Source organism: Saccostrea cucullata, unplaced genomic scaffold (genome assembly GCF_032062105.1).
Source record: "Saccostrea cucullata isolate Sc308-1 unplaced genomic scaffold, CSIRO_AGI_Scuc_v1 ctg7877, whole genome shotgun sequence".
In the NCBI taxonomy this organism is placed as follows: domain Eukaryota; kingdom Metazoa; phylum Mollusca; class Bivalvia; order Ostreida; family Ostreidae; genus Saccostrea; species Saccostrea cuccullata.
In genome coordinates this window covers 39923-56206 of record NW_026933342.1, presented here as the reverse complement: position 1 = coordinate 56206, position 16284 = coordinate 39923, and the positions used below count along the sequence as shown (strand labels likewise).

At 33.5% G+C, this 16284-nt stretch overlaps 1 non-coding gene across 1 annotated transcript; it reads left to right on the top strand.

Moving 5' to 3' along the window:
* Positions 1-15937: 15937 nt before the first annotated feature.
* Trnaf-gaa (transfer RNA phenylalanine (anticodon GAA)) lies at positions 15938-16011 on the top strand. The gene has a single exon. It is a non-coding gene; the product is annotated as a tRNA-Phe (tRNA).
* The last annotated feature ends 273 nt before the right edge of the window (positions 16012-16284 follow it).

Below are 16284 nucleotides of genomic sequence, written 5' to 3'. Positions count from 1 at the left end.
AGAGTTATCAAAAAAAGACCTTTAGCCCCTTTTGGCCCTTAATTTGAGTGCCTAGCCCCTTTTTCTTAATCTCATCTTAAAGCTCTCAGAATTTTGAACACTTTTTGTTCAACAAGTGTTCAGAGATTGTTTTTCGTTTTCGAGTTATTGGCAAAAGAAATATTTAGGGGCCAACCCTTCAACTCCTTAATGGAGACGTTTAGCGAAAAATGAAAGGTTGCATTTTGTTTATAACATTATTTTGAACATCTTTTGTTCAATACTCTTATCAAAATATTTCTCACTTTCGAGATATTAAGCGTCAAAGATTGAGCATTCTGGCTCCTTATGGCCCTTAATTATGAACCATACGACATAAAAAAACAAAATATATAGTTGTACATTGTTGAGATTAACATTTTTGCTTCAGTAATGTATAACAAAATATTGACTTTAAAAGAGTTATTGAATAATAACTGTTGGCCCCTTTCAGCCCTTAATTTGATGAGTCAGCACTTTTTTGTTCTTGATATCATAGTAAAGATCTTTATATTTTGCACAAATATTGTTCAGTATGTTCTAATAAAATAATTATATTTTAAAAGATATGATGCAAAATGTCTCAATAATTCACTCATAAAACGTGTCCTAAATTTTGACCCCCTACCGAGCTTCCATACTAGGCACTTCCGGAAAATATCCCGACCCAGGTGCAACATGGCAACATGTCCTCTATCATCACTAAAAATTTCAGCTTTCTAGCTTGAGCCGTTTTTGAGTTCCATCACAGACAAGGAGGTCCTCTAAATTTCTATCAAAGGGCGATAACTTCCGACCGGAAGTGAATTTAAAAAAAATGACTTGCCGGAATTAATTTCAGATGACAAGACATCGACCGTGAAAATTTGAAGCAAATCGAACGAGGCATCTCCGAGAAATCTTCTGCACGAATTTTGTAAGAAGAAAAAAGAATAAAAACTAGATACGATCTCGTTGCTTGCAACGAGTGGGTCTTCCGTCCAATTCTTGATGAGATGAGATGAGATTTTGATTGAGATTTTCATTGAAAGTAATGATATTATTGTTAAGAAAAACAGTTCTGCTCCCGTGATGTTTAAAAAGATATTGAAAATAAAAAACTCATAAATTCGACTTTGGCCCTTCTTTGACCCTTATAAGAGGGATCACCCTTTTCCTTCATATCAGTTTAAAGCTCTCATTCTTTTAAACATTTTTGTTCAACAACTTTTCGTTTTCGATATATTTGCATTAGAAATATTTAGGGGCCAACCCTTAAACTCCTTCATGGGGATGTTTAGCAAAAAATGAAAAGTTGCATACTATTCAGAACATTATTTTGAACATCTTTTGTTCAATATTACTTATCAAAATATGTTTCCCTTTCGAGATATAAAGCGTCAAAGATTTAGCGTTCTGGCCCCTTGTGACCCCTATTTATGTATCATATGATAAAAAAATTATAAAATAAAGTTGTAGATTGTTGAGATAAACTTTTTTGCTTCAGTAATGTGTAACAAAATATTGAATGCTAAAACGTTATTGGATAAAGACTTTTGGCCCCTTTCAGCCCCTAATTTGAGTGCCCAGCCCCCCTTTTTAGCTCATCTGAGCCGAAGGCTCAAGTGAGCTTTTCTGATCACATTTCATCCATCGTCCGTCCGTCTGTCCGTCCGTCTGTCTTTCCGTCTGTCTGTCTAGCTGTCTGTCGGTCCGTCTGGAAACTTTTCACATTTTCGACTTCTTCTCAAGAACCACTGAGCCAATTTTGACCAAACTTGGTACAAAGTATCCTAGGGTAAAGGGAAATTTAAGTTGTTAAAATAAAGGGCCAAGTCCCCGCACAAGGGGAGATAATCAAGAAAAGTCAAAAATAGGGTGGGGTCATCAAAAAAATCTTCTTCTCAAGAACCACTGGGCCAGAAAAGCTGAAACTTATGTGGAAGCATTCTGGGGTAGTGTAGATTCTAAATTGTTCAAATCATGACCCCCGGGGGAAGGGCGGGGCCACAATGGGGAATCAAATTTTTTCATAGAAATATATAGGAAAAATCTTTGAAAATCTTCTTCTCAAGAACCACTGGGCCAGAAAAGCTGAAACTTATATGGAAGCATCCTGAGGTAGTGTAGATTCTAAATTGTTCAAATCATGACCCCCGGGGGAAGGGCGGGGCCACAATGGGGAATCAAAATTTTACATAGAAATATACAGGAAATTTTTTTGAAAATCTTCTTAAGAACCACTGGGCCAGAAAAGCTGAAACTTATTTGGAATTATTCTGGGGTAGTGTAGATTCTAAATTGTAAGAATCAGGACCCCCGGGGGAAGGGCGGGGCCACAATGGGGAATCAAAGTTTTACAACGAAATATATAGGAAAAATCTTTGAAAATTTTCTTCTCAAGAACCACTGGGCCAGAAAAGCTGAAACTTATGTGGAAGCATTCTGGGGTAGTGTAGACTCTAAATTATTCAAATCATGACCCCCGGGGGAAGGACGGGGCCACAATAGGGAATCAAAGTTTAACATAGAAATATAAAGGAATTTTTTTTTGAAAATCTTCTTCTCAAGAACCACTGGGCCAGAAAAGCTGAAACTTATGTAGAAGCATTCTGAGGTAGTGTAGATTCTAAATTGTAAAAATCAGGACCCCGGGGTAAGGGCGAGGCCACAATTGGGAATCAAATTTTTACATAGAAATATATAGGAAAAATCTTTGAAAATCTTCTTCTCAAGAACCACTGGGCCAAAAAGCTGAAACTAATGTGAAAGCATCCTGGGGTAGTGTAGATTCTAAATTGTTCAAATCATTACCTTCGGGGGAAGGGCGGGGCCACAATGGGGAATCAAAGTTTTACATAGAAATATATAGGAAAAAATCTTTGAAAATCTTCTTCTCAATAACCACTGGGCCAGAAAAGCTGTAACTTATGTGCACATGGAAGGATCCTGAGGTAGTGTAGATTTTAAATTAAATTCTCTAAATTATGATCAGTAGGGTAGGGTGGGGATGCTTTATGTATTACAAGGGGGAAATCTGGAAAAGAACAGAATGGTCAAAGCTTCTCAGGTGAGCGATGTGGCCCATGGGCCTCGTTTTATTTTACCTTTAAGTTCTCAAGATTTTGATTTTTTTTGTTCAACAACTATTCAGAGATTCATTTTCGTTTTCGAGTTATCAGCAAAAGAAATATTTAGGGGCCAACCCTTCAACTCCTTAATGGGGAAATTTAACGAAAAATGAAAGGCTGCATATTGTTCAGAACATTCTTTTGAACATCTTTTGTTCAATTACTTTCCAAAATATTTCTGACTTTCGAGATATTAAGCGTCAAAGATTGAGCATTCTGGCACCTTGTGGCCCCTATTTATGTACGATACGACATAAAAATCATAATATATAGTTGTAGATTGTTGAGATAAGCATTTTTGTTTCAATAATGTATAACGGAATATTGACTGTTAAAGAGTTATTGAATAAAGACTTTTGACCCCTTTCAGTCCCTAATTTTAGTGCCCAGCCCCCTTTTTTGTTTTATTTTACCTTAAAGCTCTCAAGATTTTGAATTTTTTTTGTTCAACAACTATTCAGAGATTCATTTTCGTTTTAGAGTTATCAGCAAAAGAAATATTTAGGGGCCAACCCTTCAACTTCTTAATGGGGACATTTAACGAAAAATGAAAGGTTGCATATTGTTCAGAACATTATTTTGAACATCTTTTGTTCAATATTACTTCTGACTTTTGAGATATTAAGCGTCAAAGATTGAGCATTCAGGCCCCTTGTGGCCACTAATTATGTATAATATATGGCATGAAAATCATAATATATAGTTGTAGATTGTTGAGATAAGCATTTTTGCTACAGTAATGTATAACAGAATATTGACTGATAAAGAGTTATCCATTGAAGTTTTTTGACCCCTTTCAGCCCTTAATTTGAGTGCCCAGCCCCCTTTTTCTTGATGTCTCCGTAAAGCTCTTATGATATTGAACACTATTTGTTCAACAACTATTCAAAGATTGTTTTTCGTTTTCGAGTTATTTGCAAAAGAAATATTTAGGGGCCAACCCTTCAACTCCTTAATGGGGACGTTTAGCGAAAAATGAAAGGTTGCATACGCAGCACAGTTAAAGTTACAGTAAGAAGGCGGGGCCTAATTTGTGCGGGAAATGTTTACTATGACGTCACACATAAAATAGATCTTCAAAATACCACAAAATAAAATTATTTGCTATTTCAAACAGCTGGATAGCTGTATACTACATACAAACTTACCATTACATGCAGATTTGTCGTTTGTTAAATCCCACACAACAGTATATAAACGATGCATCGATCGCAATGCACTTGTCAATATGACGTCATCTCGTAAAAATGACGCAGTTTGTACACAGTAAGAGGCTGATCAAGTCACATTTTGTACAATGAAAAATGTCTTTTGTTCTTAAATAAAATATTATTTGCAGTTAAAGGAAAGGCCGTTAACTTGGATGCGATGTCTATTTTAGTATTTTATTTATAAACTGTCCGTACCTTCTCCAGACAAGTGATACTGTCGTGTGTTTGTATGCAGATTCATTGAAAAAGTCATTGAAGGGCCCTAATAAATCGGTTAATTGCAAGGGCATACCCGCAATGTATCTTGTCAAGTTTTTATACATAAATTAAAGAAGCATCAAGATATTTGAAAAGTGCTGCGAACCTCATGAAATCTTGCAAATGAATTAATTATAGCTATATTTAATGTAATTGACCAGCAAAATACTCAACCTGCCGTCCAACAAATTAAATTTTAGCAATTAAGAAAGGGAATCTGTACAGGTTCGCAGCACTTTTCACAAACTACATATAGATGTTGAAAAAGATTATAAATTAATTTAAGATTTTTAACTTGGTTTTGCCCTTGCAATATTGGAATTTATATTTGACCTCTAAACTGCAAGTATAATTGCTAAAATCATGTGACGTCGACATCACGTGACAAGTCTAAATAAAAAAATTGAATGTACCCAACATGTAGATTTAAACCACATTACATTTTTTTTTATATCAGTGAAGTCCTAAAAAGAATTACCCATACTAATAAAGTGTGTACTTTTTATCTTAAAAAATTGCCCATATTTCCATTTGTAACCTTAAGTGTGCTGCGTATTGTTCAGATCATTATTTTGAACATCTTTTGTTCAATATTACTTATCAAAATATTTTCCCCTTTCGAGATACATAAAGCGTCAAAGGTTGAGCATTCCGGCCCCTTGTGGCCCCTAATTATGTATCATATGACATAAAAATCATTAAATATAGTTTTAGACTGTTGATATAAATGTTTTTGCTTCAGTAATGTATAACAAAATATTGACTGTTGAAAAGTTATTAAATAAAGACTTTTGGTCCCTCTCAGCCCTTAATATGATGAGTCAGCACTTTTTTCGTGATATTATATTAAAGATCTTGTTATTATGTACAAATATTGTTCAATATATTTTCACAAAATATTGATACTTTAAAAGATATGATACAAAAGGTCTCGAAAATTCACTAATGTTTCGTGTCCTAAATTTTGACCCCTACCGCGCTTTCATACTAAGCACATCAGGAAAATTTGAAAGCACAGGTGCACAACTACAAAATGTCCTCTACTATCACTAAAAATTTCAGAGCTCTAGGTTTTGTCGTTCTTGAGTTTTTGAGTCGACAAAATGGTCATCTAAAATTCGATAAAAGGGCGATAACTTCTGACCGAAAGTGATATATCAAAAACGGAAATGCCGGAATTAACTTCAGATAAGGATGCATCAACCCTGAAAATTTGAACAAAATCGATCAAACCATCTTTGAGAAATCCTCTGCACAAAATTTGTGAAGAAAACTAGAAACTCTTGTTGCTACAGCAACAAAGAAGGTCTTCCGTTCTCCTCTATTAATCTGTATGCAGGATGTTTTCTTTGTATTTTAAAAAAGACAAACATATAATAAACTAGTAGACTAATTGTCCAGCGAACAATTATCGGCCTTTCCACTTTTTAAGTATTTCAATATCATTTGGGCTGAAAAAAGTAGAAAAAAAGCAAGAAAATAAATAAAACAGCAAAATTCTCATTTCTCTACTAGGATTTTAGATCGGGCTCGCAGTTGGTATAAATAAACTCTAAACAGACTTCCTGGGTTATACGAGTTGACTCGGGGATAAGCACGAATATTGTAACACGCTCCTAGGTGGGCAATCAGAAGTTGGACGGTTATTCGCTATGAGCTTGAATGAGATTGTTTTCGAGTTAAGATGTAAGGGGTAGGGTCTGATTTAAATTATGATATACCTAATAATATGAATAACATGCATTTGATCTGCGCATCAAGACGGAAGCGTAAGTGAAAACGTTGTGAAATGTCCCATGTGTCCCTGCATCATATGTGCATTATACATGTATTAAAGAGATGTTTGAAAATATCCGATTTGAGTTGTTTTATGTTTGAAATGAATTGCGATAAATTATTTAAGAGCATGTGAGAAACATGAGCGAGAGATGCAAGGCAGTTTGTAATTAAAGAAAAAGAAAACAGAGAATCGGGTTCGGATTTTAACATTCCTGACCGAAATAGGTATGGGATATGTGTGTGGATTAAATTCATTGTAAGTAGCATAAATAAAATTCCAAATAGGTATTTCTAGATGGGAAACACAGGGAAGAAACGTGTATTGCTTTTTACTATGCTGAAAGTCGCTATTTCTTATTAAGATTGTGTTATTCTAGAAAAAAAAATCAAATTTCAAATGAAATTTCAAATTTCAAATGAAATCAAGATTCATTCAATTAATATTAAATCTAAATAAAATTGAAATAAATTCCACATACCAAAGAAAGCTAGAAAACTTGGTATTAAAATGTCGTATTAGAGCAGGAGAATCGAATGATATTAACAACAAATGAAGAAATAGCCAATACAAGCTTTAATTCATTTTATGCCCATCTGAATTTAAATTTCAGACAGAAAAAAAAATGCAGTTTTTGCCGATATTCCGTAGAATTTCATTATACTCAAGAGACTCACCGTAAAACTCTTAGGACACTTTCTTTAAGGTGTCTTCTACTCAAATCCTTAATCTTATGTCGATCTGTGGTGTCTTTTCAGAGTTAGAAGTTTTTTCTATGTTGCTATTAATTTTTTTAAGGGACGGGAGGGGGGGGGGTATTTTATAAGCATTTGTTAAAATGAGAGTTGTTAATACCTCCACATACTTAAGCTTGATTGTGACCTTTGGGTCAATTGGGTCAAAGGTCAAGGTCATTTATCAAGGTCAAAGGTCAAGGTCATCAAAGACAGAGAGAGAGAGAGAGAGAGAGAGGTAGACTTGCGATTAACACTTGAAGCTGAATCTAGATAAAGGTAATGAATATTTCTTTTTTACTTTTTGAGTAAGGGTCAAAGGTCTCATTTTGAGGACAAGAAATCACGTGACCTGAAGTAAATTTTAAAAGAAGATATTTGAGGTTACTCTAGACATTTGCAGTCTGAATAAAATGTCCCAAAATCATTTCAAATACTTTTTTTTATAAAAGATATTTATGGGATAGTACGATACTCAATTTATGCAGTTTTTCTCTCATAATTGGAAGTCGTCGTTTTTGTTTCCAGTGGGACTACATATCTCGACACTACAAGTAAGATGCTATAAGGTAATACTAAGAAAGATTCCATATAGAAAAGTTTAAAATTTTGATTTATTTGATCACTTCCTGTAACAACCGGAAGTGACGGCGGACGATCTTAAACTCAAAGGATGTGTCTACCCATCAAGGTCTACCATCCCTATTAATTTGGTGTCTTAATCTCTTACCGTTTACGAGATCTAGCTATGATAGCTTCTGATTTTGAGGACAGGAAGTCACGCGACCGGAAGTGAATTTTACTGAGATATTAGACTTTACTGTAGACATTTGCAGTATGAATAACATATCTTAAAATCATTACAAATACTTTAACTATAAAAAAATTTTAAGGGAAAGAAAGATACTCAAATTATGTAGTTTTTCTCTTTTAACCGGAAGTTGTCATTTTTGTTTCCGTTGGGACTGATACATTTCGAAACTTCAAATAAGATGCTATAATGTGATGCAAAACAAATTTCAAAAAAGAAAAAATGATTTTTTCGATTTCTTTGATCACTTCCTATGACGACCGGAAGTGACGGCAGCCAATCTTTCCCCAAATGATTTTGCCTACTAATCAAGATCTATTACTCATATAAGTTTGGTGTCTTAATCTTTTACTGTTTACGAGATCTAGCTATGATAACTTCTGATTTTGAGGACAGGAAATCATGCGACCGGAAGTGAATTTTACTGAGATATTACACATTACTGTAGACGTTTGCAGTCTGCATAACATATCCAAAAATCATTACAAATACTTTATCTATAAAAAGTATTTATGGGAAAGAAAAATACTCAGATTATGTAGTTTTTCTCTTATAACCGGAAGTTGTCGTTGTTGTTTCCGGTAAGACTGATATATTTTGAAACTACAAATAAAATGCTATAATGTGATGCAAAAGAAGTTTCATTAAAGAAAAGTTTCAAATTTCGATTTCTTTGATCACTTCCTGTGACAACCGGAAGTGACGGCGGACAATCTTATCCCAACAGGTTTTGCCTACTTATCAAGATCTATCACTCCTATAAGTTTTGTGTCTTAATCTCTTACCGTTTACGAGATCTATCTGTTATAACTTCTCATTTTCAAGACAGGAAACCACACGACCGGAAGTGAATTTTTCTAAGATATTTGACGTTACTGTAGACATTCGCAGTCTAAATAACATATCCAAAAATCACTACAAATACTTTATATATAAAAAATATTTATGGGAAAGAAAAATTCTCAAAATATGTTGTTTTTCTCTTATAACCGGAAGTTGTCGTTTTTGTTTCCGGTGATACTGATATATTTCAAAACTACAAATAAGATGCTATAATGTGATGCAAAAAAAGTTTCAAAAAAGAAAAGTTGAAAATTTCGATTTTTTTGTCACTTCCTGTGACGACCGCAAGTGACGGCGGATGATCTTTACCCGATTGGCTTTGCCTACTTATTGTGATCTATTACTCATATAAGTTTGGTATCTTAATCTCTTACCGTTTCTGAGATATGACTCGGACAAAACTTTTTTGAAAAAAAACGGAAATCGGACATATCTGACGACCGGAAGTGAATTTTGAAAAACTGAAAACTGCATTTGAAAGATATTTTCATTCTATATCATTCCTGAAAATTTCATGAGAATCTGTCCAGTCATCTCTGAGAAATCGTCAAAAAAAGAAAAGGGAAAAAAAATAATAATAACTAGAAACGATCTCGTTGCGAGCAACGAGAGGTCTTCCATCTGATTCTAAAAAATAACCCTAAAATCGAGCTGAAAATCTATTTAACATTTTTTGGGACACACTGTTAATTGAAACGGGTCACTAGCGTGAAAATCCGATACGCTTATCGATTACGCTATTTGAACAATTTCTATAAATTCAATTGTATGTACATGTAATTCTGCAACAGTTAATCTGTCTTGAAATTATGAATGGAGGGTCACTATTCATAATTTCGCGCCAAACGCCACGAGTAAATCTTAGCGCCTTTCCCTTGGAATGTTCTATTAAATAGGTGAGATGGTTAATTTTTATGCCCCCGTAAACGAAGTTTCGGGGGTATATAGTTTTTGTCGTGTCTGTCTGTCTGTCTGTCTCTCTGTCTCTCTGTCTCTCTGTTTGTCCGCAAAAACGTTAACCTTGACCATAACTTTTGATTTAGTGGAGCTATGACTTTCATATTTCATATGTATATTCCTTGTGATAAGACCTTTCTTTGGATACCACCAAATTTGACCTTTTGACCTTGACCTTGGAGTTTGACCCACTTTTACATGAAAATATTAACATTTTACTTTGGCCATATCTTTTGAACAGTAGACACCATGACATTTATACTTCACATATGTAATGTTTGTTGAAAGACGTTTCACTGGATACCAACAACCTTGACCCTTGGACCTTGACCTTGTAGATTTCCGTACTTGTGAAAAATCTTTAACCTTGGCCATAACTTTTGAACGGTAAGTAATAGGGCTTTCATACTTCATATATGTAATCCTTGTGAGAAGACCCTTCATTGGTTACCAAGAACATTGACCCTCTGACCTTGACCTTTGAGATTGACCATAACTTTTAAAGAGTTAGGGCTAGTGCTTTCATACTTTACATATTTGATTCTTATGACAAGATCTTTCATTTGATAACAAGAACCTAGACCTTGGAGTTTGACCTACTTTTTAAAAAAAATGAACGTTGGTCATAACTTCTGAATGGTTAGGGCTAGGGCTTTCATGCTCAACATAAGTATTTTATGTGGCAAGACCTTTCATTTGATACTAATTACATTGACCTTTTGACCTTGGAGATTTTTGTACTTATTAAAAAAAACTTTAACATTTGGTTACTTTTAAATTTCACAATTGTTTTCCAGTGAGAATACACTACTTTTGGTACTATTTAATTAAATTTGCATTTAAGAAAAGCTTAATCTTTGCTATGTTGCCATACGGGGGCACCAGTGTTTCACAAACACATCTTGTTTTTTTATATAATTTTCCTGTTAATCACGAAAGTGGATTATTCCGATTACCTACACTTTCATGAAAAAGGTGGTGTGTTTCATCGAAAAAAATGCCTCGATCGCCCTACGAGGGTCAAGGAATAAGATTCAATTATGTTCAATAACTTGCATTGAGGGAAAAAAAAAATGTTTATATGAAGTCAATTAGACGGTCTTTTAAAAGAAATTGTCTTTTTTTTTTCTAATTCTTATTGTAACAGTTGTCTTTTCTATTAATTTAATATGACATAAGTGTGCATGGGAAAACAGTGGTCACGTTTTATATATACTATTTATATTGTATCTTGAAAAACTATTACTTATAACTACATGTACGATTAAAGCTATGTGTTTCCGTGATGCAAAACAAAAGATAGTAGGTATTGTACTTCATTTGCACATTAATTATTTTCTATTTCTACTTTGAGAAACAACTAAAACCAATTAAGAAAGACGTGTAAGGAGGCCTTGAATTATAAATGTAGGTTGACACAGAATTGCAACGTACCTATGTCCTGACAATCCAAGTATTCCTTCATATTTCATTGCTCCTTATGTTACTTTCGTTCAAGCAAACGCTCGGCTGCCTCTGTAAACCCCTATTGCGAAATGTCGGAGTTGACAGAGAGACCGCCGCCATTTTGGTCCCGCTTCAAATTTTTGATTGTCAATATCTCGAGTTTGGATTTATTAATTTAAAAACAAATTATATATTTAGCCTAATAGAAAAGGTTTCTATTCACCATTTAAATATAATTGAAAAATATTGAAAAACAAAAAAGTTGAAAAATTCGACTTTTAAAATTCGCCTTCAGTAACGACAGGAAGTAGAGACGACGTACAAAAGATTGTGTCCTGGATAGTACTTATCACGATCTATAATCCCTGAAAGTTTCACGGTGATATCTTTAACCGTTCTTGAGATTAACCGCGGACAAAATGTCATTTTAAAATCGGAAAATTGTCCATAACTTGGCACCAGACAAGAATTTCCAAAACATCTCTCGGATAAAATAACTTCAGATAACAACACATTGTTCCTGCAAATTTCCTGAAAATCCATCCAGTAGTCTTCGAGAAATCGCGTGCACAAAATTAAATGTACGGAAAAATAATAATAAGAAGAAACAGTAGGATCACTATAAGGTCTTCCGTGAAGACGGAAGACCTTAAAAAAAGAATAATAAAAGTGAAAAAGAAACAATAGAATAATAGACAGGTCTTCCGCTGAAGACGGAAGACCCTAATAATAAGAAAAGGGAAAAGAAACATTACAATAATAGAAGGGTCTTCCGCTGAAGACGGAAGACCCTAATAAGAAAAGTGAAAAAGAAACATAAGAATAATACAAGGGTCTTCCGCTGAAGACGGAAGACCCTAATTAATCATGAATGAAGCTAATATGTTCTATACTTGTCAGTATCACAAAAATTGTGATAGCAACCGTTATAAGGAAGTGTTCAAAAACTATTTGTTTACCATAGCAACATGATTTTAGACATTTGAATTTTTAATTTTTTTCATTTTTTAAATGTACGTAAGTGAAATAACAAATATAACAAGTGTTATCTATTTAATTGAAGAAATTAAATCATGCACTGATGCCACAGATTCTGCATAATGATAACGTCAATAATTATAGTGATTTCTCCTGAATTTTTCGTTGCGATAGTAACACATTATTCTTTTTTAAAACATTGAACTTACATTTTTTTTATCATACTATATTAAAATGACGACGTTTATTAGTGTGATTTGTTTTTCTTTTTATTTTTTAAAAGCTATAACGTACAAAAAGGAGCCAAATGTTGAATCTACAAAATAATCCAAATTCTCCATAGCAATCATTTTTGTTTCCATTTTATTTTATTTTAAGAAATAATACCTCTCTATAAATTTTATATTTTGTTGAGTAAGGAATGAACTTTTCAGAGATTGTATTTGTTTATTATGGACTGCCCGCGTTTTCTTGCTACTATGCTTCGAAAATGCGAAAAATTGGCATTTTTATGAATTTGTTTAAATTTAAAAATTTGACAATTTTCATTCAAAGACAACTCTTTCATGACCTACTACTGAATAATTTCAGCAGTGTTGGTAGTTACTCCAACAAATAGTCTATCAGATTAGGCAACAATTAAATCTATAAATAATATGTAGAAAATAGAAATTTATGATGAAGATGGTATACTTTCAGTGGGTTGCTCTGCATTTTTGGCCTCAAAATGGTGGTTTTGGTTACCATGGCAACCGGGACTCAAAATAAAAAATAGACCCAAAAAATGTTCTATACAAGGTGTTTCTACATTACATGCAAAAAATCAGCCAAATCTGTGATGTGCCATATCCAACTTTTCTCTAAATTCTTTGATTCGTACAGAGAATGACTCCTAAGAGGCAGTCCACCGAAAAACCAGGCAATGGGTGGCTCATCGCATGTCATGCATTTTTTTATTTTTGGCATGTAGACTCATTAAAGCAAGTGTTTACTCATGACAACATAAAAAAAAAATTAGTGGTCCTCTTGTCCTATTTTTGGTAAATGCCTAATTTTAAGTGCAAAAAGATCAACATGAGGGTAAAAAAATTACTACGTTTTTATTCTGTTTTTTTTTTCATGAAACAGATTCTCAAAAGCTTGATATGTCAATCAATATTATTTATAGCATAGACTCTTATCATTTATTTTATAATGAATAAGACTCCAAATTATGTTTCTTTAGAAAAAATTATGTGGTCCAAAATTGAGTTTAGCAAGTGACGTTTTGAATTCTGTATCCAATTTTCGATACTATATAAAGTCCAGTACATTACTACGACAGAATTTTTTCCTGATGTTATTATGAAAACAAAGTACAAACTTTTGAATCACTTAATAAAATAGTGGGAACAGGTATATTGAGAGAAATAAGAGGAGTCAAATTTACCTGTTATCAACGATTTTTCCCAAATTAAACCGATCCCGATCGGAATTATATAAAGAAGAAAATATCATAATTATACTATTATTAAATTTTGGACTTTATAAATTGTGCCTTATCTTCGATCGGGATCGGTTTTATTTCAATCGGGATTGGTTTTTACCAGATACAGTGGCTGCAACGTTATTGTTGACAACTTACGTGAACGATCACGTTACACGAACGATTCCGCACGATTAAAGCACGATTAAACCTGTTACACGAACGATCCTTCACGCACATGATTCTACACGTTACACGATCTTACACATGTACTCGATTGCTAACGGAAACGCACGATTCTTCACTCAAAATAGTTCAAAATATTTAGGAATCGATATTTCCAAAACGAAGTACGGCTTAATACTGATTTAAGATTTCAAAGAATTATCAATATTATTTCATAGAATTTGAAAAAAAAAACAGAAGTGAATATATCTGTGACTAAATACACGCAATACACGCAAGACTTAACATTTTAGATTATGAATAATTATTTAGACAATTCTCCGAGCTAAAAAAAAAAACGGATTTTTTTTTTCGTTCTATCAAAATTCAAAAGATGTACATGTACATGTATATGGACCGTATAATTTGATTCAATTAATTTGGATTCATGATAAGCAGAAAGGGGGTACGATTGGGGAAAAAAAATGGCAGCATGGAATGACTTAAATTACAAATTATATCCATAAGTTTCCATTGATTTAATGTTTGTAAATCTCTAAAATGGACTTGCCAATTTTTTTTTATTTGCAGAAATTTTAAAAAATAATTAAAAGTTTCTGAGATAAACACAGATAAACAAAACTCCGAAAACCATGTCTTGTGCATGTATGTTCAGCATACAGTATGTAAGTAAGCATTGAGAAATGTTTATTTATTTGTAAAAAAAATATTTATTTTAGACGTATTGATTTCAAAAATATCGTGATCACAATTACCAGTAAGCAAGAATGAAAATCAGAAAAAAAAACCGTTAAAAATCTAACTACGGTTTATCACAATAATGTCGATCGCGCTATTTGAAGAGAACATAATATTGTACGACTTACTATATTGCTTGTTTACGAGCGATAATTAATTCGTTCTTCATTCAATTATGTAAATTGCGCTTCATTCATTTTATTTGGATTTGAATAAATAACAATAAATTGTAGTAAGAAAAGAGATAAATGATTATTTAATAAAAACATTCCAATAAAAACTTACAAAACGAAATTTACACATTTCTAAACGCACGATCGCGCACGTTTAAAACCGCAAACGATTGAGTCTGATACACGCACGATCTCGCACATTATACGAACGATCTCGCACGTTACACGAACGATCACGCACGATACACGAACGATTATAAACGGTAGGTTTGTCAACAATAACCTAGCAGCCACTGTATTACCTAAAATTGGTTCTTCTTTTTATTTTGTCAGAAAAATCTGCCTAGTATCTTTTGTTTCTTTACAGTCAGTAAAATGTTTTAAATGATTTTGTCCATAGATTGAAATGTACGTACACTAGGATATTTTAATGCTCTTGACGTCTTTTACGTACATGAAGATTACAGATAGAGTACATGTACATGTAAAACGTATATGTTTGATTTCTTGATACTCGGTATTTGTACATACATTATGCCACTACTGAAAGCAGAAAACTTAGCATCATTAAATATCTTATTTCCAAGTATTTATTTTAATCATTATTTTTTCAGGAATTAAAAATTTGAATTCTATGAGTGGCGAAATTATTCTTGCACATCTGTTCCTAAATACAGAAAATATATATTTTATGTTTACAAGTTTTTCAATCTGTCATCCGTTAAGCCTTTTACCCCATATTTTTTCTTTTACAAAATTTTGTTTTACGTAAATAAAAAAAATAAGTTCTTTCACACATATATCATTATTTACGTGCCCATAAATCGCAAGCAAAAATCTGGGGAGGGGGGGGGGGGGGGCAAGGCGGCATCAAGGCATCATTTTTTTCATTTTAGAATTGGCCAACATAGTCATATATTTTAACTCCATATTAAATGTGAGTGTTTCGATCTCCAAATTATAAAAATTAAAAAAGTGTAATGGTTTGGGCCGTGGATATCGGCCTGGATAGCTCAGTAGGTAGAGCACCTGACTAGAGATACAGGGGTCCCGGGTTCGATTCCCGGTCCAGCCATGCATTTTCTCCTTTCCTGTTACAGATTTGGTGCCGTTGACCACCCCTGGAATTGCAGGTGAAAGTCCTGCCAGGGGCAATAAGAACTTGGGTTGTGTCTTCGAGGGTGAAGACCATTTAAGGAGGGAGGAATGTAATGGTTTGGGCCGTGGATATCGGCCTGGATAGCTCAGTAGGTAGAGCACCTGACTGAAGATACAGGGGTCCCGGGTTCGATTCCCGGTCTAGCCATACATTTTCTCCTTTCCTGTTACAAAAGAAAACGAAATGTTTCTCTAAACAATCTTCCGTTTAAGTGACTGTGCCAAATTGAAGTGGGGAGTTCGGCAGTAATTTTCCTCGATAAATAGCTTTATAACATTTATCAGGGCTTTTGCTTCATATTTTAATCGGACCACTGATTGTTTTATTTTAATTTGACTGCATAGATAAATATATTCAAGATTTTGCAAATATCATGAGGTTAACATTTCAACTTCATTATATCAAATGTTGCGTTAATCT